This window comes from Staurois parvus, unplaced genomic scaffold, assembly GCF_062004578.1.
Source record: "Staurois parvus isolate SC_StPar_1 unplaced genomic scaffold, SC_StPar_1.0 ptg000612l, whole genome shotgun sequence".
NCBI classification, from domain to species: Eukaryota; Metazoa; Chordata; class Amphibia; order Anura; family Ranidae; genus Staurois; species Staurois parvus.
The window spans coordinates 232961-257668 of NW_028318408.1; the positions used below are offsets into that span (position 1 = coordinate 232961).

At 45.3% G+C, this 24708-nt stretch overlaps 1 pseudogene; it reads right to left on the minus strand.

Annotated features, from left to right (window-relative positions):
• Nucleotides 1–24708, minus strand: part of LOC149449557 (cytosolic phospholipase A2 gamma-like) — a 98504-nt pseudogene that overhangs the window by 21709 nt on the left and 52087 nt on the right.

The window sequence follows — 24708 nt, forward strand, 5'->3', positions numbered from 1 at the left end:
TGTTTACCTGACTACTCTGACCTCGGCCTGTTTATTGGACTTGTCTTCGCCTGCTGATTCTTTACTGGTTATTACTGACCTTGGCCTACTTCTTTACCCTTCTCTGCCAGCCGATTTAGTCCCTCGTTGCCCTGTTGCATGTTTGCCCGTCTCCTGCTCTGGTGGCAAGCTGCTCCTACATCCTGTTCCAAGAACTGCGATGACCAGCTCCACCCACCTATGGAGTGGACATTACCAGCCAGCTACTATGGCACTCATGCCATTCCGTGCCCTCACACCCTCCATGTCCACCTTCAGGAATGTTGGACAGGAGGTGGAAGAGGAAACCTCCACAATATTCCGGTCTTCACCAGGTACGCGATAATGGCCCTCTCACAGCGGTGCTCCTGGCAGCAGTGAGGAGAAAGGGCACAACTGCTCACCACCAACCTGGCCTTGTACAACCCAAGAGGCCAACAGATTTCTCCCCCGCCTCCGGCAGGCAAGAAGCATAAGATTGCAGAGAGGAGAGAAGGTGCACTCTGCGCTTATGACATCCATCCTCCTTCTGCACCTGGGAGCTCCACTTCAGACCTAAAAATGGAGCCCAAGACTATACAGAAGAGACCTGCAACCTCTCCTACAGCATCTCTTTCCAAGGGCTCTGGGAGATCAAAACAAACAACCAACATCCACCTCAAAATAACCACCAAAAAAAAAAAAACACCACACCACACCCGTCTCCCTGGAAGGAGCAGATGCACTCACTGCTTTTAGCACATACCTGTACATTCTCACTGTTCTAAGGACAGGAAGTGGTTAAGTTCCAGTAAACTGACAGGAGCGTTGATATCAGGGCCATGGCTGCAGCCATGATCCTGATTACACGATTGTTAGAAGAAAAAAAAAAAAAAGAAGTCAATTTAAAGTGATTAAGTGGCTATACAGCCACCCAATCACTTTTGCAATTGACAAAAGGGGGCCCACCGCCCGCTGCTTTTACCAGGCGCTCCTGTCCCATCGGGGAGCCTGGTACTGAGGTGACTTGTCACATTGGATGCACTAGACCGAGGAACTTCCATTGTTCCTCCCTCTGTGTGACATTAGAAACTGGAAGCAATTAGGATTTAGTCACTTCCTGTCAGGAAGCATCGCGACGCATGGGTCTACACATGCGTAGGTGTCTGCCGAGATGTATAGGTGGCAGGGCACTAGGACCCAGGCGCACCCGTCGTCTGGACAGTACTAGGCAGGCACTGGGACCCAGGCTACACCTGTCAGGTGCAGGGCAGGCTATTTAAACTAGCTCTGCACAGACACTTGTTGCCGAATGGTCTTTGTATCCTGTTACCCGTGTGTGAGTATTTCTGATCTGGATTGTTTTGACCTTGTTGCCTTCTCCAGTCCTGACCCCTTGGCTTGCCTGACTCTGCTCCTGGATATTCCCGCTTAGATCTGACCTCCTGGTATTGACCCTGCGTGTGACCCGACTATCCTTTGCCTACCGTTTTGTACCTTACTGATCCGCTAGTTACCGACCCGGCCTGCATGACTCTGATTTAGCTCATCCATCCACCCCACAGGGATCACTAGGCTCCCTTACATCAGACTCCTAGCTCTCTGGAGCCCCTGTCAGACTCCTCTACCCCTGTTGGAGATACCTGGTAGTTGCGACCTGGTACCGGAGTGCTCCAAGTCCATCCCCACCATCAGGGGCCCTGGTGAACAAGTGCTCCGGTGCTTAGACTCCGCACTCTAGGGAGGCTCTACCGGGGGACTGATAGAGGTGCTGTCAGGCGGTCTGTTACACTTCCTGTTTTAGTTTGTAAAGTAGCCAAATTGATCTCTGCTTTATTGGCTGCTTTGGAAGGCAGAAGTGAGAACTTGGGTCTAATAGACCCCAGGTGGCTCCATAAAGGAGGACCTCTGATAGCCATTACAAGAGAACATCCCCTGTGATAGCATGTGCTAATACATTAAAATTAATTTAAACAGTGTAAAAAAATAATTTAGCAAATTAATGCAGATTTTTAAATGTATGGGAGAAATGTCAGAATTGTCCCGGGCTGGAAGTGGTTCAGGATCTACAGGCCGACCTGTGCAAAGATGTCTCTACCCCAAGATTAAACACGTGGAGGGAAGGACTGATATAGCTGAACATAAAATGTTGCATAGAACGATATGATGGGCTTTCAGGCACACAACTACTGTCAGGATCTAGATTTGAACCCGGGACATCTGCTTTGTCTGGCAGTAAGTCTCATCACCAGGGGCGGACTGATCATTTGGAAACTCGGGCACTGCCCAAGGTCAGTAGGGGGCCCCACGAGATGCCCCTGGTACCTTTTTCATAGGCTTTTTTGAGTTTGGCCAAGGACACAGGGGCCCCATGAGTTGTCAGTCCGCCCCTGCTCGTCACTGAGCCACCCGAGATGCTGAACAGCACACTGCCTGATCCATTGGACAATCTTGCCTTTTGCTGAACCTTGAACTCTTCCCCAAGAACTTCCTGATCCAAGTCATGTCTCTGTACTTCCCATTTGCCCAATTATTGTGCCTTCTCCAGCCAATATCTCGCTCTGCTCTCTCCTGCTGCTATCCATACTTTTGCTACCGCTCATTACCGACCTCAGACTCGTTCCTCGCCTACGCTTCTGCCCGATCCCAACCCACAACCACTTGTCTCTGACCTTCAGCTTGTTTATGGGCTACGCTTCGGTTTGATCCTTACCGGCTTTATTTGTTACTAGCTTGCTCATCTTACACGTACGCAAACCGAGAACGTCCCACGTGTGCGGTATCACTGCGAACGTCAGGTCATAGGCAGTACTTCAGGCACCTAATCCTCTGTAAATCTAAAGTGGTCACCTGTAAAAGGCTTTTAAAGCGTCGCCTATGGATAGTAAAATGTATGTCATTTGTCACAGGTGCGTGCAGTTTTAGAGTTGGTATCTATTCAGCTTATCTTTTATATTGTACCAAAAGTTGGCTTAAGAATTGTGTTTTTTTGTATTAAAATTAGAGATGAGCGAATCGAACTAGGCGAACCGGAATTCGAGTCGAATTTCAGGAAATATTCGATTCGTGTCGAAACCGAAATTTTGCCTACTTCGGGTGCGCGAATCGAACATTTCCCGATCAGCCGGCAAAAGTGTCCCTGCAGTGAGCTCCGCTATTTCTGACAGTTCTCTGACAGAAGGAACACATGTTTAGCGGTTGAAACATTGTATCTATTAGTTTACATTTAGGATACAGATGTTTCAACCACTGTACATGTGAAGAAGTTGTGAGAGAACTGTCAGAAATAGAGGAACTCTGCACATACACTTTTTGCCGGCTTGGAATTATTCTTCTTTTCATTCTTCTTCTTCTTCCTCATCCTCATCCTCATCCTCATCCTCATCCTCTTCTTCTGAGGATGAGGATGAAGAAGAAGAAGAAGAAGAAGTAGGATGAAAAGAAGAATAATTCCAAGCCGGCAAAAAGTGTATGTGCAGAGTTCCTCTATTCTGCAGATACACTTAGAGGAGCTCTGCAGATACACTTAGAGGAGCTCTGCACATACACTTTTTGCCGGCTTGGAATTAATCTTATTTTCATCCTACTTCTTCTTCTTCTTCTTCTTCATCCTCATCCTCAGAAGAAGAAGAGGATGAGGATGAGGATGAAGAAGAAGAAGAAGAAGTAGGATGAAAATAAGAATAATTCCAAACCGGAAAAAAGTGTATGTGCAGAGCTCCTCTAAGTGTATCTGCAGAGCTCCTCTAAGTGTATCTGCAGAATAGAGGAACTCTGCACATACACTTTTTGCCGGAAACCGCTGTATGGAGTGAATGTCCCAGAACTGTCAGAAATAGACTATTAATGACAGTTCTGGGACTGTCCTTCAATGCAGCGGTTGAAACATTGTATGTATTTGTTTCCATAAATGGATCCATTTATGGAAACAAATACATACAATGTTTCAACCGCTGCATGGAAGGACAGTCCCAGAACTGTCATTAATAGTCTATTTCTGACAGTTCCATGACATTCCCTCCATACAGCGGTTAAAACAGCTGTATGGAGTGAATGTCCCAGATCTATCAGAAATAGACTATTTATGACAGTTCTGGGACATTCACTGCATACAGCTGTTTTAACCGCTGTATGGAGGGAATGTCATGGAACTGTCAGAAATAGACTATTAATGACAGTTCTGGGACTGTCCTTCCATGCAGCGGTTGAAACATTGTATGTATTTGTTTCCATAAATGGATCCATTTATGGAAACAAATACATACAATGTTTCAACCGCTGCATGGAAGGACAGTCCCAGAACTGTCATTAATAGTCTATTTCTGACAGTTCTATGACATTCCCTCCATACAGCGGTTGAAACCGCTGTATGGAGTGAATGTCCCAGAACTGTCAGAAATAGACAGAAACTGTCACAGAACTGTCCTTCTTCTCATCCTTCTCCTTCTTCTCATCCTTCTCCTTCTTCTCATCCTTCTCCTTCTTCTCATCCTTCTTCTCATCCTTCTTCTCATCCTTCTCCTTCTTCTCATCCTTCTCCTTCTGCTCATCCTTCTCCTTCTGCTCATCCTTCTCCTTCTGCTCATCCTTCTTCTCATCCTTCTCCTTCTTCTCATCCTTCTCCTTCTCCTTCTTCTCATCCTTCTCCTTCTTCTCATCCTTCTTCTCCTTCTTCTCATCCTTCTCCTTCTCATCCTTCTCCTTCTCCTTCTCATCCTTCTCCTTCTCCTTCTCATCCTTCTCATCCTTCTTCTCCTTCTTCTCATCCTTCTTCTCATCCTTCTTCTTCTCATCCTTCTCCTTCTTCTTCTCATCCTTCTCCTTCTCCTTCTCATCCTTCTCCTTCTCCTTCTCATCCTTCTCCTTCTCCTTCTCATCCTTCTCCTTCTTCTCATCCTTCTTCTCCTTCTTCTCATCCTTCTTCTTCTCATCCTTCTTCTCATCCTTCTCCTTCTTCTCATCCTTCTCCTTCTCCTTCTTCTCATCCTTCTCCTTCTCCTTCTTCTCATCCTTCTCCTTCTCCTTCTTCTCATCCTTCTCCTTCTTCTCATCCTTCTCCTTCTTCTCATCCTTCTCCTTCTTCTCATCCTTCTCCTTCTTCTCATCCTTCTCCTTCTTCTCATCCTTCTCCTTCTTCTCATCCTTCTCCTTCTTCTCATCCTTCTCCTTCTTCTCATCCTTCTCCTTCTTCTCATCCTTCTCCTTCTTCTCATCCTTTTCCTTCTTCTCATCCTTCTCCTTCTCATCCTTTTCCTTCTTCTCATCCTTCTCCTTCTCATCCTTCTCCTTCTCATCCTTCTCCTTCTCATCCTTTTCCTCCTTCTCATCCTTTTCCTTCTTCTCATCCTTTTCCTTCTTCTCATCCTTTTCCTTCTTCTCATCCTTTTCCTTCTTCTCATCCTTTTCCTTCTTCTCATCCTTTTCCTTCTTCTCATCCTTTTCCTTCTTCTCATCCTTTTCCTTCTTCTCATCCTTCTCCTTCTTCTCATCCTTCTCATCCTTCTTCTTCTCATCCTTCTCCTTCTTCTCATCCTTCTCCTTCTTCTCATCCTTCTCCTTCTTCTCATCCTTCTCCTTCTTCTCATCCTTCTCCTTCTTCTCATCCTTCTCCTTCTTCTCATCCTTCTCCTTCTTCTCATCCTTCTCCTTCTTCTCATCCTTCTCCTCCTTCTCATCCTTCTCCTTCTCATCCTTCTCCTTCTTCTCATCCTTCTCCTTCTTCTCATCCTTCTCCTTCTTCTCATCCTTCTCCTTCTTCTCATCCTTCTCCTTCTTCTCATCCTTCTCCTTCTTCTCATCCTTCTCCTTCTCATCCTTCTCCTTCTTCTCATCCTTCTCCTTCTTCTCATCCTTCTCCTTCTTCTCATCCTTCTCCTTCTTCTCATCCTTCTCCTTCTTCTCATCCTTCTCCTTCTTCTCATCCTTCTCCTTCTTCTCATCCTTCTCCTGCTTCTCATCCTTCTCCTGCTTCTCATCCTTCTCCTTCTCCTTCTTCTCATCCTTCTCCTTCTCCTTCTTCTCATCCTTCTCCTTCTTCTCATCCTTCTCCTTCTTCTTCTCATCCTTCTCCTTCTCCTTCTTCTCATCCTTCTCCTTCTCCTTCTTCTCATCCTTCTCCTTCTCCTTCTTCTCATCCTTCTCCTTCTCCTTCTTCTCATCCTTCTCCTTCTCCTTCCTCATCTCCAAGGGCATTTAAATTAAAGGTACAGTGTTCTGCACTAATTTAAAGGCTCTCTGAAGCCTAGAAACCCTTTAAATAAGTCATCTTCGTAGCGGAGAAATTCGCATCGAATCGAATTTCACACTGGAATTCGCCGAATCAGCCGAATCGAATTTTTCATTTCTTCGCTCATCTCTAATTAAAATGTAAAAACACACACCTCTTTCGGCCTCAGACTCCGCCCTCTCCTGGTTCTCCTCCCTATTGCAGCGCTCCTTCAGTGTTACCTATAACGCTGCCACCTCCTCTTCACTCCCTCTCTCCGTAGGGGTCCCTCAAGGTTCTGTCCTCGGGCCCCTTCTCTTCTCCATCTACACCTCCTCCATTGGTCACTTGATAAACTCCCACGCCTTCAATTACCATCTCTATCCTGATGAGACACAAATCTGTCTGCCCCTCACCTCACCCCTTCAGTTTCCACCCACATCGCTAGCCTACTAAGCGACATATTGGCATGGATGTCACTCCATGTCTCCAAACTCAATCTTTCCAAAACTGAGCTCTTAGTATCCCCCCCCCTACCTGTGCCCCCTCCCCACTGACTTCACCATAAACATCGCTAACACCATCCTCAGTCCCTCCCCTCATGCCAGGGTACTAGGTGTAATCCTGTCCTTTCAGCCCCAGATCCAATCGCTGACAAACTCATTTAGACTTCACCTCCACAACATCTCCAAGATACGGCCATTCCTAACCCCGGAAACCACTAAGCTACTTATTCACTCCCTTGTTATATCATGTCTTGACTATTGTAACTCCCTCCTCATTGGCCGACCTCATCACAGGCTATCCCCTCTTCAGTCTATCATGAATGCTGCTGCCAGACTCATCCACCTTACTAACCGGTCTGTATCTGCCACCCCTCTCTGCCAATCCCTCCACTGGCCTCCATTCAGTGTCCTCCACCCCTCTCTGTCAATCCCTCCACTGGCCTCCATTCAGTGTCCTCCACCCCTCTCTGCCAATCCCTCCACTGGCCTCCATTCAGTGTTCTCCACCCCTATCTGCCAATCCCTCCACTCAGTGTCCTCCACACCTCTTCAAACCCCTCCATTCAGTGTCCTCTACCCCTCTCTTCCAACCCCTCCACTAAACATCAATGACATGACAGTAAAAAGTCAGACTGCAGACATGATACAAGAGATGTTCAAAGACTATGAAGTCATTGCTTTAAACAGGGAAATAGGGAAACACAGATTAGTACCTGAACATGCCCCAAGGGCCACACACACAAAAAACAAAAAAGGGAGGGCTTCATGTGGCCCCGGAAGCACACGTTGGGTACCAGGGCCCTAGACTGTTCCAATATTTGAGATATTCTACTCCCTTCTGCTCCAGGCAGGAGCCTACATACAGGGGTCATGATTGTGACCTGGCCCCAGGGAGCCTGTGCAGCCTGCCTGTACACATAGAAGGGGCAGTGGGGGTGGTGGCTTGTAGTGGAACCCATCCCACCTGCATCTCCTTTACCTCCCAGACATTCAGTGAATGCAAAATGGAGGGCATTTGTCACTCCACATGCCACCCCTGCCTCATCCCCATCTCTGTTCTGCTGCCCTGGGGCCCCACCTTTCTCCCACTGACTGCTGTGGGGGATACTGACAGAATGGAGACTGGGGAAGGGGCTGGTAAATGTTCCATTTGGCGACCCCTTCCTTGTCCTAATATCGGTACCCACTACTGGGTACCTGGCTACATTACTTTTTGGCATGTGTTTATTATTTAGTTTGTGAATGGAGGGGAAGTCTCTGTATAGAGCTATTCCTATCCATTCATTCTGTGCTGCTCATTCTGCAGAGATGGAATTGAGGGCTGCGTCCTCAATCTCCTTTCTCGGTCTTAAAGATGAATCAGAGGTCTGACCAGATCCCTAATATTTCACCAGGGCCCCTCAATGGGGATCCTAAAAAGAAAAAAAAAAAAAAAAAAATTATATTATATATATATATATATATATATATATATATATATATATATATATATATATATATATATATATATATATATATATATATATATAAATAAAAGTAAAAAAATAAAATTAAATACAAAAACTACTGATACCAGTGGCAAAACCATATAATAAAAAAGGGTCCCACAACTGGAGTAAAGGGCCCTAGAATCAATTGGAAGGGCCGGGGCGGACCACTTCATGGTTTTTTGCACTGGGGCCCTGAAGGTTCTTGTTATGCCTCACAACATTTTATACACTACAAAAACACAAACATGCCAAAGTGGTCTCCCGCTACTGAATTTTATGCTACTCTATACTAATGAACAAATAAAAAAAAAAAATTATGAAGTTTTCTATGCAGACGTGGGAACAGAATCTTTTGCAAACTTTTCATCCTTTGAATTTGTTACGGTAATTTGTGTAGCTTTGCTCTGTCAAACTTGTGTAACACATTGCCACATTGGGAATCCTTTCAAAACTAGCACACCAGTAATATCACACCACCTTCTGCCATTCAAAAGTCTTCCCTACTTCCTTCTCAGCATGTTGGTGGCACCCACTGGAAAGCTTTTCCAGATTTGGTGGACTTTCCCCAAACTTTCTCCTTTCTGGGTTGATGTTCTCTTTCATATTCTCAGGTGATGAACTTTACAATCCAGCCAGATCCAGATCTCTCCCTAATATTACCAAATACTGAGCTCGGGCCCCACAGTGATTCCCCCATCATACAACGCATAATTGCTGCCAGAAAGACAATTGGAAAGAAAGAAAACCCCTCCTGAGCTTAAACTTCTTCACAACTTAAACTCCTTCAAATTGTATTTGTGAGTTTATCAAAAATTCCAAAAATCAGGAGACATTTTGGCCTGCTTAATCTAAAAAAAAACAAAAAAAAAAAAACACCTTGTATAGTGTATGTTGAGACCACCCCTCCCAAGCAGTATCCCTAAACAAGTATTGCTCATTTCCATCCTAGTAGGACCGAAATGTATCTGAATGGAGGCAATTTCTTTACTGTTCACATTTCTTGGCCATTTCCATCCTAGAGGACTGAAAAGGTATCTGCATGGAGGCAATTTTTCTGTTCTTCACATTTCTCGATCATTTTCTTTATAAAACTCTTGTAAAATGGTATTTACACAAGTAATAGTACATATGTCTGATATTAGTCTCTGGAGATACTCATTTTACGTCGTTTGGAAACACTTTTTTCATCTCTCCCAATATATTTATCTGTCAGGTTCCTGTAATACCAGAGTTTTATCTGGAGGGGACCCTCTGCCTTGGTTTTTCAATGGTCAACAGCAGGGCTGCTAATAGGGAAGTAGAGATGGCCATCCTATACTGGGCCCCAATAGTACAGCAAGGAGCCTCAAGGTGGGGGGAGGGGTCATGTACCTGTGAGCACATGCACAGTACTCCCAAGGGCCATGGCTCCCAGTGATTAAATAAAAAGTTCCCTGGGCCCCGACTATTAGACAGAAGGGTCTGGGGACAGAGAGCAGACAGTTTACTAATTTTTGCAAGGAGGCGGAGTAATCCTCTGTGCCATGGCTTCTGACAAATGATATTGTCAGCCTCTTCTACATCAGACAGGGTGGGAGGAACCAGGGAAGGCAAAATATAAGAAGATCAATATCCAGCTTGAAATTGTCCTCATACAAAGTTAGTCACAAAGTTAGTCACAAAGCTTCCAGTTGGTCATCTGTGGGGGACTTGGGTTCCTTTTATCCCTCCATGACCTGCATGGTTGTACTATTGTGTCCAGAAGCCCGACTCCAGAGAAGCCGAGATCTCCATACACGGCACGGGTGATGGCCAAATGGCCTGAAACAGAAGTCTGGAACAAAAAGTCTAGGGGGAGGATGTGTGGCCTTTTGGTTCCTTCCTCCCCTGTCCCTAGGGGGTTCTCTCCGGAACGGTGGTCCACCAGGCCTTTTGGCCAGGAGGACCAAATGGGAACCTTGTCCCTGTCAGGAGCTTCGTGCCCCGGGGGATCAGGGTAGAGGTCCATCCCCTTTGGGGGAAGGACTAAGTACACCCCTAAGTGCACTTTTTAGTGTGGTGTTTTGCACTTGCATGTTTGTGATTCACTTACGGGTTTTTACATTTACAGCACGTTTGCAGACTAAAAAAAAAAAAAAAAAAAAAAAAAAAAGAAAAAAAAGAAAAGAAGTCTGGAACAAATCTCCAACATGAGCTTATGTCTGTAGACCAGCATTACAAACAAAACAAAAATGTTTACTTACAAAAAGAAACTTTGAAAACAAAACAAAACAAAAAAAAAAAACTTGGCTATGAAATCTGACCTAAGGGAAGGAAGTTAATTATGGGTAAATAATAAATTGCCAGTTAATAAGGAGGTTACTACGATCAATTGTCATTTAAAAAAATAAAAGTTTCATTATAACTTGTGAAGTTGCTTCAACTGACTATGTGCTGATCTAAGAGGACTTCTCAGTTCTGTACAAGAACCGGCTGTGGACACTGGGAATGCCACACCCCTCTAATAAAAACCCCTGCCATTGCCTTTCCCCCACCCCCTCTTCACACCTTCCCACAATCCTGTCAAAACATCTGGAGTTACTGGGGGGGAAAAAAAAAAACAAAAAAACCAAACACCTTCTAACAGTGTATAAACGTTGTTCACACGAGAGATACAAAGTAACATTGTTTATAAACATTGATCAGATGGGAGATTGATTGAGGTTTACAAATACTTTGTATCTCCCGTCTAATCAATGTTTATAAACAATGTTACTTTGTATCTCTCTCCTGTCTGATCGATGTTTATAAACAATGTTACTTTGTATCTCTCTCCTGTCTGATCAAGGTTTACAAATACTTTGCATCTCTCTGATGGGAGATGGAGAGATGCAAAGTATTTGTATTTTTTTCTTCTACAGCAAAATAACCTCTAGAGCAGCAATGGGCAAACTACGGCCTGGTGGACCTTTTAATCCGGCCCGCGGAGCGCGATACATTGCCTGTCAGGATGTGTGTAGGCGGGGCAGCAGGGGAGCTAGGCTCCTCTCACAGTCCGCCCTGAAGACCGGAACGGCACGGGAACACGGCGAGAAGAACGCGCGGAGCAAAGGTAAGTAAATTGACACAGGGGGGACTTGGCTTACTACTTGGGGGGGGAATAGTACTATGGGGGATTGAATTACTATATGGGGGATTGAATTACTATATGGGGGATTGAATTACTATATGGGGGATTGAATTACTATATGGGGGGATGAATTACTATATGGGGGGATGAATTACTATATGGGGGATGAATTACTATATGGGGGATGAATTACTATATGGGGGATGAATTACTATAATTACTATGGATGACACATACACATCATTCATCTACTCTTGGTCCGGCCCCCGGGTCCAATATATGAACCCATTGCGGCCCTCAACTCAAAAAGTTTGCCTACCCCTGATCTAGAGCTTCTGCATTTACACAACAATTCCGGCTTTGATTAATTAGAACAGAATTGCTGTGGGGTAGGAGGGGATGCATCAGGGGACATAAGGACTGAACGTGCTACAAATGTCCTGTGCACTAAAATGACATTTTTCGGGGATGTGGGAAGCCAGTCCCGTGTCCTAAACTAAAACTAGTTAAGCCAACAAATGTGAAAAGATGCAATTTTAGTTTAATATAAAAAAAGGGTAATCAAGGTACACTTCTATTAACCAAAGGCTTCACGTGTGCTCAGGAATACCAAAATACCAGTGAAAATAATTTCTGTGATTTGGGTTGGAGGATCTGATGCTTTTTATTGGTTCTCTAGAATTACACCCCATCCCCCATATACCTGCCCTGAGGTAGCGCTGTGCTGGGATTGCTCTGTTCTGTCGGTGTTGATAAGCCGTGGGAAATCCACACAACTCCATTCACACAAATAAATAGTCACATTATTTTATTCCATTCACTGTGTCCCCCCCCCCCCTTCCCCCAGCAGTACATACCTGGGGGTGGAAATATCGGTGCAAATGGCACTTCTGTAAAGTGAAACACAGACAACATTTACAGGATGAAGGACAATATTGAAGAGTACACAAAATAATTGACAGTTATTGCAGAAAAATTACCATTTAGTTAGTGATCTACCAATCTGCAGTGTCCAACTTTGTATCCATTCACCCCATTCATCTGTCCATCTTTGTATCCAATCATCTGTCCATCTTTGCATCCATTCATCCTTCCATCTTTGCATCTGTTCGCCTGATCCATCTGCCCATCTTTGCATCCATTTACCTCATCCATCTTTGTATGCATCCTTCCATTCATCTGCCCATCTTTGCATCCATTCACCCCATCCATCCTTCCATCTTTGTATACATCTGTCCATCTTTGCATCCATACATCTGTCCATCTTTGTATCCATTCACCCCATTCATCCTTCCTTGTGTCCATTCATCCTTCCTTGTGTCCATTCATCCATCAACTAAGCAGATTACACAAGTTGTTCAGATCGATTAACATACATTAAGACAAATATCCCTCCTTTATTTCCTTTGCCATGATTGGGTTTCTAATCCCAGGTTTCCCTTATTCACGAATATTCCCTTAAAAAGGATGAACTCTGCAGAGGACACCCCCCTTGCTGTGAGGCTGCCCCGGTACTGCAGGAGGTGAATGCCGATTTATGCTGAGGGTGACTGTAATGGAACTGGTACCCGACCGCACTTGGGTATATTCCGTTATACCGCAGCTTCCCCTGTCCGAACACCATCCCCGGACCACACCATAAAATCCCTCAGGAAATAGACAGCACCCAGCTCTTCTTAATACAGGAAGCCAACTCTTTATTTTAACACAAAACACAGAATATATACAGAGGGCGGGGAAACACAACCAGGAACAGGAAATACATCAGCCCGCCCCATCAGTGGGAGGCTGCAGGAAACACCTCATCACCCCTCCCCTTCCAACCAAGGCACAGAACAATGGGATGAAGCACATGGCATAGAATAGGCAACCACATGGCAGGGAGAATACAGGGACACATGCATCCCATAATAGTTGGCTGGACAGGAAGACACAGCACAATGGGGGGGAGCACATGGCAAACAAACAATGGACAGCCATGTGGCCGAGAACAAAGGAACATACACTACACACAAGACTGGGACATTCACATTTACACACCCTGTACCCTAACAGGCACACGGTGCCTTAAACATAAGAATTTGGGGAGATGATACATAGGTCCCCCCACCCCCAAAAGTCACTCCCATCACAGTGACTTACCAGGAACTTTTGCTTACTTGATCCTCCACTCTGAAAGGTCCAGGTCTGGCGGTCTCTTCTCCCTCACGCTCTGGCATTTGACATCAAATACAAGACCATTAACCCTGCGTTGTATGCGAGAATGTGGAGGGACCGCCCACAAGCTGGAAAAATCAGGGTGAGGATTTAAGCGCCCACCAGTGGGGGAGGTTTAAGCTTACCAAGTGGCATTTAACCCTTGAAGTGTCGTGGCCGTCCCACTGCAAGGGGAGCTTCTTGTTTTCACCAGAGATACCATTTAGTAAATCATCCACATAGGGGGTCAGTTTATAAAAAAAATTTGCATTGGGTGTGGGGGTAATCAGAATCTGTAGGCACCCCACATGAAAAAAGGGGTACTTTGTACTACTTCTTACTCATTCATGAAAAAAAATTAAAACACCACAGAAAAAAAAAGTATTATGAACAAGTAAATGCCATTTCATCCACAATGTACCATGAATAAATCCATAGCCAATCAGGATGAACAACGCTCCAATGGCCCATCAACACAATGCTCCTCTCCCACTCATTTCACTGCAACTGACAGTTCACCGACCCTTTGGGATTGTAAACCGTAGTGCCCAGAAACCTGGCTGACATCACTGATGAAATCTGGTCATAGCCATAGACTGTCAATGATTTCACTTGGGGGGCCCACTTGCTTGAGTACAATGTGAGGACTGTGGGTGGTGGGAAGTTATCTGGAATACCTCCATAGGAATGGGCTGGGTAGATGAACTGGCCAAATATGACCATTTAGTTCTCCCGTTCAGCAAACTGCTAACAGCTTGGGTTGAACTTACAGCCAACCCAAACCTTATCCCCAATTTCTCCAAAAACTACCTGGAAAAAAATAAAAATAAATTCAGTCCTCTGTAGGTCGATCATTTTCACTTCCATCATACATTGGGGCGTCCTTACGTTCCTCACACATTACCCCGTCCATGTCAGTATAGAGATCCAGCAGGAGATTTCTCCCTATTCAGATCTGATGGGTTTCAAAGTCTTCCTTTCATTTGTTTGAGCCGTGTATTTATCTCTGCTTTCCAGAAAAAAAAAAAAAAAAAAAAAAAAAAAAGGTAGTTTTGACATTTGCCAGAACCAGAAAGGAAATCATGACATTGCTTCCAGCTTCCCAGGACTGTAGAGATGACTGGGGACCATCCGGTCCATGGCCAGCTCTATGATAACCCAGCAGCACCATCATATCAGTTACTGGGTTTCGTGATCGAACTAGAGATCCTGGAGAGATGCTGATTGGGCGGGGGGAAACATCCCCAATTGCTGCTTGTAAGAGTAATGCAGCAGCTAATTAGCCACTAGGATGGCTTTTACATTACAGGGAATCGCTGGCTGAAAAAGATACTGGGATGATGCCTGATGCAGGCACCATCCTGGTACAACCACTGAAAGTCATGTCATATGACATTCTAATGGCAAGTGGTTAAGTATCAACTGGAATTCACCAGAGCTCCTGATGGGGAGGATGGGTTTTGCTGCAAGTTAGTACCAGGTCGCGGTCAACAGGATTGTCCCACCAGGAGGTGATCAAGCTGGGGTCCAGTAGCAGGTAAAGATCAAGCGGAAGTGTAGTCCGTAAACAAGCCAAAAGGTTGGTTTTAAGTAGAAACTGGATGGGATAAGATGAAAGCGTAGTCAAATGAGCAAACCAAGCGTTGATCATGAGTGGTAGCAAAGAGAAGGACAGCAGCAGATACACAAAAGAGCAAGATATTGGCTGGATAAAGCACAATAATCTGGCAAACAGGACATGCAGAGGCAGTGCGCGATCCCCAGTGACACCGTGAATGTTCTCTCTGCGATTTGGGAGACACTCCACCACCTACCACCAAGTGGACCTATACACGGCCACACTTTACAGGTTCTATGGATCTCCCCACCTTGAGTTCATTACAGAGAACCCTTCACAGCTGGGACGCCCATCAGTAAACCAATCTTAAAATCACCACAAGCAATGTTTGGAGCTGTTCTGATAGATTGTTTTTCATGTCATTGATTAAACTTTTCTTCTTGGATCGAAATGTCAGTTTAAGTGGCCCCACACCATAGGGGCTGTACATTTGTATTACCATCTATTTACACACTACTCCTGATGGTTGTCATCCTATATCAAAACAAGGACCAGTTCCACAACCGCTCGAACCTTACCTATGAAATCAGCACCCAGAGGTTTGCCATTTCTTGCCTCAGACATCTGCTGTCAATTCTCACCTCTCATAAGAGCAGGGAGAGGCCTAGATTTAAAAATGCCATCCTCCTCAGATCAAACAATATGGCTGGTATGGGAGTTCCCAATATCAAACTATTACTATGCAGTGGTTCTAGGCCAACTCTGCAGAGTGTCCAGAGTCCACCACCAGAAGTAAAGCATGATGGGATTTATTCTGGGTCTCCCCGTCAGGGATCGCCGCGGCGCTGGTCCCGGCCGCATGCGCAATAGACCTTCTCATGTGGGGATTCGGGCGATAGGGGTCAGTCCCCCGCGGCGCCGAGGTTCACGCAGGCGCACTGGCATGCGCAAGTGCGCGCCTGGCACCAATGACAGTGCAGGGCACGGTATTTAAATCGCCCTGTGCTGTCACTTGTTGCCGAATGGTCTTTCTGCGATTCCTGTTATCTGATACCTGTGTTGTGAGTACCATTGATCCGGATTGTCTGACCTTGCTGCCTTTTCCTATCCTGACCCCCTTGGCTTGCCTGACTTCGCTCCTGGATGTTCCCCTTTATGTCGGATCTCCTGTTATTGACCTGGCGTGTGACCCGACCATTCTTTGCCTACTGTTTTGTACTGCACCGACCCCCCAGCTACCGACTCGGCTTGTTTGACTTAGCTTTCGCTCCTCCATCCATCCCTCTGGGACCCCCTGGTCCCCTCACATCAGACTCTCACCCTGCAGGAGCCCCTGGCGGACTCCTCTACCACTGGTGGGTATATCCAGTAGTCACGACCTGGTCTCGGAGTGCTCCAAGTCCATCCCCACCATCAGGGGCTCTGGTGAACAAGTTATTTGGGACTTAGACTCCGCACTCTGGGGAAGCCCGACCAGTGGGTCGCTAGAGGTGCCGTCAGGTGGTCCCTTACACCCCCCTTCCCCAGCCATTCAACACCTTACTTTTGAACAGATGTCCATACTGTAATGGCTGCTTTTAAAAGTACCAAACCTGCCACTTCAAACAAACCTCTTCTCCCTACTTATATGATCTCTGGAACCATTTACAGAAAACCAATGGATTAGTAACTGGCTATCCTCGGGACTGTCCCCTATAGGTCATCTGTTGAAAGGCAAAGACCAAGTACCATGTTCAACAAAAAAAAATAAATAAATAATTGACCCTCCCTCTAAAATCTCTATAAATACCTATGCCAGACATATCCCAGACCAATGGTGGTCAGCTTTTTTGATATGACAGGCCTCACGTGCAACCCTCATCACCACCAAAGGGTGCACAAAACATTCTGTGCCTATTCAATGTCAGACAGCAGACACCGAAAAGTGAAACATCAATGACATAACAGTAAAAAGTCAGACTGCAGACATGATACAAGAGATGTTCAAAGACTATGAAATCATTGCTTTAACAGGGAAACACAGATTAGTACCTGCACATTCCCCAAGGGCCACACAAAAAAAAAAAAAAAAATTTGGAGGACTTCATGTGGCCCCGAAAGCACACGTTGGGCACCAGGGCCCTACACTGTTCCAATATTGGAGATTCTACTACCTTCTACTCCAGGCAGGAGCCTACATACAGGGGTCACGATTGTGACCTGGCCCCAGGGAGCCTGTGCAGCCTGCCTGTACACAGATAGAAGGGGCAGTGGGGGGGCTTGTAGTGGAACCCATCCCACCTGCATGCCTGCTTCTGCACCTTTCCTTCCCACAGAGAGACATTCAGTGGCTGCAAAATGGAGGGCAGTCAGTCCACATGCCACCCCTGCCTCATCCCACGGCATTTTATACTACAAGACACAGAAACATGCCAAAGCGGTCTCCCGCTACTGAATTTTAAGCTACTCTATACTGATGAACAAAAAAAATAAATAAATAAAGTTTTCTATGCAGACGTGGGAACAGAATCTTTTGCAAACTTTTCATCCTTCGACAGAGCAAAGCTACACAAATTACCGTAACAAATTCAAACTTGCGTAACACATTGCCACATTGGGAATCCTTTCAAAACTAGCACACCAGTAATATCACACCACCTTCTGCCATTCAAAAGTCTTCCCTACTTCCTTCTCAGCATGTTGGTGGCACCCACTGGAAAGCTTTTCCAGATTTGGTGGACTTTCCCCAAACTCTCTCTTTTCTGGGTTGATGTTCTCTTTCATATTCTCAGGTGACGAACTTTACAATCCAGCCAGATCCAGATCTCTCCCTAATATTAACAAATACTGAGCTCGAGCCCCACAGTGATTCCCCCATCATACAACGCATAATTGCTGCCAGAAAGACAATTGGAAAGAAAGAAAACCCCTCCTGAGCTTAAACTTCTGCACAACTTAAACTCACAAATCCAATTTGAAGGAGTTTATCAAAAATTCCAAAAATCGGGAGACATTTTGGTCTGTTTGGAAGGCTTGGTCTAAAAAAAAAAAAAAAAACCTTGTATAGTGTATGTTGAGACCACCCCTCCCAAGAAGGGTCCCTAAACAAGTATTGCTCATTTCCATCCTAGTAGGACCGAAAAGGTATCTGAATGGAGGCAATTTCTTTACTGTTCACATTTCTTGGCCATTTCCATCCTAGAGGACTGAAAAGGTATCTGAATGGAGGCAATTTTTCTGTTCTTCACATTTCTTGGTCATTTTCTTTATAACTGTTGTAAAATGGTATTTACACAAGTAATAGTACATATGTCTGATATTAGTCTCTGGAGATACTCATTTTACGTCATTTGGAAACACTTTTTTCATCTCTCCCAATATATTTATCAGTCAGGTTCCTGTAATTCCAGAGTTTTATCTGGAGGGGACCCTCTGCCTTGGCTTTTCAGTGGTCAACAGCAGGGCTGCTAATAGGGAAGTAGAGATGGCCATCCTATACTGGGCCCCAATAGTACAGCAAGGAGCCTCAAGGTGGGGGGAGGGGTCATGTACCTGTGAGCACATGCACAGTACTCCCAGGAGCCATGGCTTCCAGTGATTAAATAAAAGTTCCCTGGGCCCAGACTATTAAACAGAAGGGTCTGGGGACAGAGAGCAGACCGTTTACAAATTTTCGCAAGGAGGCGGAGTAATCCTCCGTGCCATGGCTTCTGACAAATGATATTTTCAGCCTCTTCTACATCAGACAGGGTGGGAGGAACCAGGGAAGGCAAAATCTAAGCAGATCAATATCCAGCTTGAAATGGTCCTCATACAAAGTCACAAAGCTTCCAGTTGGTCATCGGTGGGGGACTTGGGTTCCTTTTATCCCTCCATGACCTGCATGGTTGTACCATTGTGTCCAGAAGCCAGAGAAGCCGAGATCTCCATACACGGCACGGGTGATGGCCAAATGGCCTGAAACAGAAGTCTGGAACAAATCTCTAACATGAGCTTATATCCGAACTGTAGACCAACATTACAAACAAGACAAACAAAATGTTTACTTACAAAAAGAAACTGAAAAAAAAAAAAAAACAAACTTGGCTATGAAATATGACCTAAGGGAAGGAATATGTTAATTATGGCCAATTATAATAAATTACCAGTTAATAAGGAGGTTACTACGATCAATTGTCATTTAAAAAGTTTCATTATAACTTGTGAAGTTGCTTCGACTATATGCCGATCTAAGAGGACTTCTCGGTTCTGTACAAGAACTGGCTGTGGACACTGGGAATGCCACACCCCTCTAATAAAACTCCTCCTATTGGCTTTCCCCCACCCCCTCTTCACACCTTCCCACAATTCCTGACTGTCAAAACATCTGGAGTTAAGGGGGGAGTTAAGGGGGAAAAAAAAAAAAAAAAAAAAAAAACACACCTACCTTTTTTGACAGTGTATAAACCTTGTTCACACATGAGAGATACAAAGTAACGTTTATAAAAAAAAAAAAAAAAAAATTACTTTGTACCTCTCTACGAAGTGTGAAAATTTATAAACATCAATCAAATGGGAGATTGATTAGACAGGAGATGGAGAGATACAAAGCATCTGTAAACCTCAATGTTTACAAACAATGTTACTTTGGTTATAAAGATCGATCAGATGGGAGCTAGAGAGATACAAAGTAACATTGTTGGTAAACATTGAGGTTTACAAATACTTTGTATCTCTCCATCTCCTGGCTAATCAATCTCCCAAGTATTTGTAAACCTCAAGATAATAAAAATGTGATAAATATACAAATCACAAATAATAGCGCAAACCAAATCGCACAACTAAATATAACCACCAAATAAGTGCATATTAATAGTTCAAACAAAAAATAGGGAATCTCAATATAGTCCATTCAGAAAAGTCCATATAAATATGATCCTCCGTTTGTGAAGGAGGATCTCATTACTTCATTTACTGAGGATCATGTTTATATGGACTTTTCTGAATGGACTATATTGAGATTCCCTATTTATTTTTTGTTTGAACTATTAACCACTTGCCGCCCAGCCACCGCATATAAACGGTGGCAGGGCGGCGCTCGTAGGCAAAAGCACGTTTTAAAACGGCTGCCTTCAAAACAGGTAGGGGGCACGCGCAAGGCGTGCGCCCGCCCTACCTGGCCCGCGGGTGTCAGCAGACGGGTCACGGCCGGTTTTTACGGGCCTTTTCCCCGCGATTGCCGGTGATCGCTGACACAGAGCAGGGCTGCATTGTTTACACACAGCCCTGTTCTGTGTCAGTTCTCTGACAGCTTGTGAGAAGCTGCAGAGTTTCTCTCCCTCGATCAGCTCCCCCCCCCCATCCAGTACACACCCCCACCCCCTAGTAAAGCACTCCCCTTGCACTGCAAATTCTAAAAATGTTAACCCCTTCCTCCCCAGTGACATTAGTACAGTTTCAGTGGTTTTTTTTCCACTGATCACTGTATTGGTGTCACTGGGGATGTCAGTGACCCCAAGTCAGTTCCCCCCCGTGTCAAAATGTCCGCCGCTGTCCCGCAGTCCTGCCATAAGTCGCTGGTCGCCGCCATATGTCGCTGATCGGCGCCATTATTAGTATAAATAAAAATTAAAAATCCCAGTATCTTTGCCGCCATTTGTAAACGCTATAACTTTCACGTAAACCAATTAATTTACACGTATTTGGTTTTTTTAGCAAAGACATGTCACAGAATGCATTTTGGCAGAAATTTATGACTAAATTTGATTGCTTTTTTTTTACTGGACATGATTTATAGCAAAAAGTCCAAAATATTGTTTTTTTTTGTCAAAATTGTCAGCCTTTTTTTTTTTTAATAGCGCAAAACAAAAACCGCACAGGCGATCAAATACCACCGAAAGAAAGCTCAATTTGTGGGAAAAAAAAAAAAAAAAAAAAGGATGTAAATTTCATTTATATACCGTATTGCATGACCGCGCAATTGTCCGTTAAATTAGCGCAGCTCTGTATAGCAAAAAAATGGCGTAAATTGCAGTATTTATACCATAGTTTGTAGACGCTATAACTTCACACAAAGCAATCAATATACACTTATTGGGATTTTTTTTAACCAAAAACATGGAGCAGAATACATTTTGGCCTAAATTTATAACCAACTTTGAGTTTACTATATATTTTTTTATAGCTGAAAGTAAAAAAAATATTGTTTTTCTTCAAAGTTTTTGGCCTTTTTTTGTTTATAGTGTGAAAAATAAAAAGCGCACAGCTGATCAAATTACACCGAAAGAAAGCTCTATTTGTGTGAAAAAAAGGACGTAAATTCCATTTGGGTGCAGCGTTGCATGACCGCGCAATTATCAGTTGAATTAGTGCAGCGCCGAGTAGCAAAAAGAGGCGTGGTCATTAAGGGGGGTAAATCCTCAGGAGGGGGAGGGGTTAATATGCACTTATTTGGTGGTGGTTATATTTAGTTGTGTGATTTGGTTTGCGCTCTTTGTGATTTGTATATTTATCACATTTTTATTATTATCTTGAGTAGAGATGAGCGAATCGAAGTTGGCGAAGTGGAATTCGTTTCGAATATTAGGAAAATTTCGAATCCGAAAATAAGCAGACTTCGGATGCGCGAATCGAAATTTTTCCTAAAGTAGCGGCGACATGTGCGGCGACGGAGCGGGGATGTCTGGGAAGGCGCGCAGACCCATAATGCATTCATTCATGACATGTGATCGCATTAGCCAATCAGCAGCCAGCCAGCCAGCACTGTGTAATGGTCGAGCTATAAATGGCGGCCATTTTAGAATTCTCCATTTGCCTCCAGTCATTCAACAGAGGCAGACCTGGCTGTATTCAGGGAAAGAGTTAGGGCCACAGAAACGTTAGTTAGGGCCACAGAAACGTTACTCAGGGACACAGAAACGTTACTCAGGGACACAGAAACGTTACTCAGGGACACAGAATCGTTTAATTAAAGAGTATGTCAGACAACATGCAGAGGAGTGGCAGAGGAGGCAATGTTTTAGGAGCGAGCAGACGTGGCAGCAGAGGAAGGGGTCGAGGCAGCACTATTCGCAGCCAGAGGCTAGTGCTCCCGGTGTCATCCAGTACAGTGAGGAAGAGCTAACAGAGGGCGGTCAGGAACGGGGGGAGACATCCGCCTCTTCAGCAGCCAGGCGAAGAAGTAGTGGCGAGGAGAGTGGCTCGGTAGCCGGTCTAGAGACAGGTCTGTCTCCTGACCCACACGCAGCCGAGGGGGCTAGTAGTGAGGCGGAGACCCTAATTGATGATGATGAGGCTGATCGCACTTGGCAGCCTCGTCGTCATCAGGCTATTGCTTCCGCATCATCAGGAGAAGAGGGTGGCAGCTTGGCAGCGAGCAAAACAGTCGGTGGGTTGTCTCCATCGCCACACTCTGCCATGTGCCACTTTCAGGTCTCCTCACACACTGCTGGTGTGTTCCATTTTTTGTCATAGGGTGCTGGCAGATTACGGGCCTCCCATAGCTGCTGCCAGGCCCCTAATCTGCCATGGGCCCCTGTACCGCCTCCTCCTGCTGCTGCCAGGTCCAGAGTCTCTCATGGGTCCCTGTACGGCCTCCCATTGCTGCTGTCTCCATCGCCACACTCTGCCATGTGCCACTTTCAGGTCTCCTCACACTGCTGGTGGGTTCCATTTTTTGTCATAGGGTGCTGGCAGATTACGGGCCTCCCATAGCTGCTGCCAGGCCCCTAATCTGCCATGGGCCCCTATACCGCCTCCTCATGCTGCTACCAGACCCGTAATCTGTCATGGGCCCCTGTTGTCGCTTGTTGGCATATTCCACTCGTTCAGATGCTCCTTCTCCTGCTACTCCTCTTCACGGATTCCGTCAGCAGTCTTTCTTGGAATCCGTTTCCAAGAGACAACAGTTTGCGAGCACGCACCCGACGGTGCAGAAGCTGAATGTCCTCCTGTCCAAGTTGCTGCTGCCAGGCTCGTAATCTGTCATGCGCCCCTGTACTGCCTCCTCATGCTGCTGCCGCCAGGTCCAGAGTGTGTCATGGGCCCCCGTACCGACTCCTCATGCTGCTGCCAGGCCTGTAATCTGTCATGGGCCCCTGTACCGCCTCCTCATGCTGCTGCCAGGTCCAGAGTGTGTCATGGGTCCCTGTACGGCCTCCCATTGCTGCTGCCTCCACCGCCACACTGTGGCTCCACACTCTGGTTTTGGCCCCGTGACTGCCCAAATGAGTGAAGTGTGCGGTGATTCTAAGATCGACGGCACTCATCTGCATGTCATACTGACTGACAGTATTATTTCTCTTCCCCAGCAGACTCCAAGGGCATTTAAATTAAAGGTACAGTGTTCTGCACTAATATAAAGGCTCTCTGAAGCCTAGAAACACCCTTTTTATAAGTTAAATTCGCAGCGAATATATTCGACTCGAATCAAAATTTTTCCACGAATTCGCCGCAATCGGCCGAATTGAATTTTTGAATACTTCGCTCATCTCTAATCTTGAGGTTTACAAATACTTGGGAGATTGATTAGACAGGAGATGGAGAGATACAAAGTATTTGTAAACCTTAATGTTTACAAACAATGTTACTTTGGTTATAAATATCGATCAGATGGGAGCTAGAGAGATACAAAGTAACATTGTAAACATTGAGGTTTACAGATACTTTGTATCTCTCCATCTCCTGTCTAATCAATCTCCCATCTGATCGATGTTTATTAAAAACAAACCAAACAAAACCAAACAAAACCAAAAACCAAAACATACTTTTTACCTCTCTACCATGTGTGAAAATTTATAAACGTTACTTTTATAAATATTGATCAGATGGGAGCTAGAGAGATACAAATGTTACTTTGCATCTTTCTCTCCCAGAGATACAAAGTATTTGTTAGTATTTATCTTCTGCAGCTAACAACCTCTAGAGCAGTGGTTCTTAACCTGGGTTCGATCGAACCCCAGGGGTTCGGTGAGTCAGTCTCGGGGGTTCGGCGGAGGTGACCCACACCCGACTCATATGATTTGTGATGACATGCCCAGTGGTCGGCAAGCCGCGGCTCTTGTGTGCCGGGCGCCCGCTCCCCTCCCTCCTCTCGGGCGGCAGGGACTCAAATGCAATGATTGGCCAGTCTCGCTGCCACTCACATCCTGATAGCCAGTGATTGGCTGTCAGGATGTGTGTAGGCGGGGCAGCGTGACGAACGAGAGAGGAGCTAGGCTCCTCTCAGTTCGCCCTGAAGACCGGAACGGCGCGGGAATACAGCGAGAGGAACACGCGGAGCAAAGGTAAGTGAATTGACACAGGGGGGACTTGGGGACTTAATATGGGGGATGAATTACTACATGGGGGGATGGAATTACTACATGGGGGGATGGAATTACTACATGGGGGGATGGAATTACTACATGGGGGGGATGGAATTACTACATGGGGGGGATGGAATTACTACATGGGGGGGATGGAATTACTACATGGGGGGGATGGAATTACTACATGGGGGGGATGGAATTACTACATGGGGGGGATGGAATTACTACATGGGGGGGATGGAATTACTACATGGGGGGGATGGAATTACTACATGGGGGGGATGGAATTACTACATGGGGGGGATGGAATTACTACATGGGGGGGATGGAATTACTACATGGGGGGGATGGAATTACTACATGGGGGGGATGGAATTACTACATGGGGGGGATGGAATTACT